We start from the raw sequence: 2,400 nt of genomic DNA on the forward strand, positions 1-2,400 counted from the left end.
ACCTCTTGAGATTAGCTTTTTTTCACTCACCATAATGTTCTGAGACAACTGCTAGTTGTTACATGTATCATAAATGTATACCTTTTTATTGTTGAATAGTATTTCATGGTAAGGATATACCACTGTTTGTTTACACATTCACCTATTGAGGGACAATTTGGTTGTTTTCAGTTTTGGGCTACTACAAATAAAGCTATGTGAACAATCATATACAAGTTTTTGCGCAACCATAAGTTTTCACTTCTCTGGAAATGAAAAGCCTAAGATTGCAATTACTGGGGTCATACGGTAATTGCAATATATAGTTTTATGAGAAACTGCCAAACTGTTTTCCAGAGTGGCTGTGAGATTTTACATTCCCACCAGCAGTGTATGAGAGATTCAGTTTCTCTGCATCCTCACTAGCATCATCTGTCATGTTTTTTTCTTTAGCCATTCTACTAGACGTGCAGTAATATCTTGTTGTGATTAAAGTTTGCATTTTTCTAATGTCTAATGATGTTGAACATATTTTCTTTGGTGAAATGACTCTGCCCCTTTTACCCATTTTCTGGTGCAGGGGCCATGCTAATCTTGTCTGTATCGTTCCAATTTTAGTATATGTGCTGCCGAAGCAAGCAGACCTTTTACCCATTTTCCAATGAGATTGTTTATTTTTTCTGATTTTGAGTTTTGAGAATTCACTATATGTTCTTCATATGAGTCCTTTGTCAGATACGTTGTTTGCAAACATGTTCTCTCAGTCTATAGCCTATTTTTTCATCCTCTTCACATGGTCTTTCACAGAGCAGAAGCTGTTAATTTATTCATTTTTTCCTTTATGGATTGTGGTTTTGTTGTCATGACTAAGAACCCCTCATGAAGTCTAGGTCCTAAAGTTTTCTCTTATATTATATTCTAAAATTTTTATAAATGTATGTTTTACCTAATTCCTATGATCCATTTTGAGTTAATTTTTGTATAATGTGTGAGGTTTAGGTTATGGTTCATATTTTTTGTCTATAATTTTTGTTCATGTGTCATTTTTTGTTCATATTTTTTGTTCTTTTTTGTTCACATGTCATTTTTTGTTCATATTTTTTGTTCATATGTCTTGCTCTAGCGCCATTTGTTGGAAAGAATATCTTCCATTGAGTTGCTTTTGCACCTTTGTCAAAAATCAGTTTGATATATTGGCATGAGTCTATTTCTGAGTTCTCTATTCTATTCCATAGATTTATGTATCTATGCCTCCTTCAATATAGAAGTCTTGATTACTGTCACTACATAATAATTCTTGAAATTGGGTATACTGATTCCTCCCATTTTATTCTTATTCTTAAGAATTGTGTTGGCTATTCTAGGTCTTTTGACTTTCCATATAAATTTTATAATAATCTTGCCTATATCTATAAAAAATCTTGCTGGGATTTTTGATAGAAATTGTGTTAAACCAATATACCAATTTGGGGAGAATTGACTGTATTGAATATTCTAATCCATATACAATATATGCCTCATCATTCATTTAGGCTTGATTTCTTTTCTTAGTATTTTGTAATTTTTAGCATACATGTCCTATACATGTTCTGTTAGACTTTCACTTAAATATCTCATTTTTAAAAGATTGTGTACTGGATTGTATTTTAAATTTTGCATTCCTCATGTTCACTATTAGTATCTAAAAATGTAATTGATTTGTGTATGTTGATCTTGTATCTTCCCACCCTGCTGAATTCACTTGTTAGTTTCAGGAGTTTTTTGTCATTACCTTGGGATTTTCTATATGGATCATCATATCATCTTTAAATAGAGATAGCTTTAGTTTTCCCCTTCTAATCTCAATGCCTTTTACTTCTGTTTCTTGCCTCATTGCACTGGCTAAAACTCTAGTGCTATATTGAGTAGCAGTGGTGAGAATGGACTTCCGTAACTTGTTTCTAATCTTAGCTAGAAAGCATTCAATCTTTACCATTAAGTATGATGTTAGCTGTAAAGGGCTCTTTTGTAGATGTTCTGTATCAAATTGAGCAAGTTCCCCTCTATTTCTAGGGTTTTCTGAGGAATTTTTTAAAAATTATGAATGGGCATTGAATTTTGTCAAACACTTTCTCTGTATCCATTGATATAATCATATGATTTTCTTCTTTATTCTGTTAATATGGTTTATTACATAGATTAATTTTCAAATATGTAACATTTTTAATGTCTGATATATTTCTTCATAGTTTTTTCTTAACTTGAAGCAAATATGAAATAAGGTACTTTTCTGTACTTCTTCAAAATAATTTAAAAATTACACAGACTTGTAAAAACAGTGTAGGCAATTAATTACTCAGAAAAATGTGTGGCAGAAGGACATACAACTTAGGAGTCAAAAAGAGAAACAATTTATAAAGTGTAGCTCAGTAGTACTTAACC

At 31.4% G+C, this 2,400-nt stretch overlaps 1 pseudogene; it reads right to left on the reverse strand.

The window, feature by feature from the left end:
• Window positions 1–521: 521 nt before the first annotated feature.
• Window positions 522–617, reverse strand: LOC115932505 (uncharacterized; annotated as a pseudogene).
• Window positions 618–2,400: the final 1,783 nt, after the last annotated feature.

Source organism: Gorilla gorilla, chromosome X, assembly GCF_029281585.2.
Source record: "Gorilla gorilla gorilla isolate KB3781 chromosome X, NHGRI_mGorGor1-v2.1_pri, whole genome shotgun sequence".
NCBI lineage: Eukaryota > Metazoa > Chordata > Mammalia > Primates > Hominidae > Gorilla > Gorilla gorilla.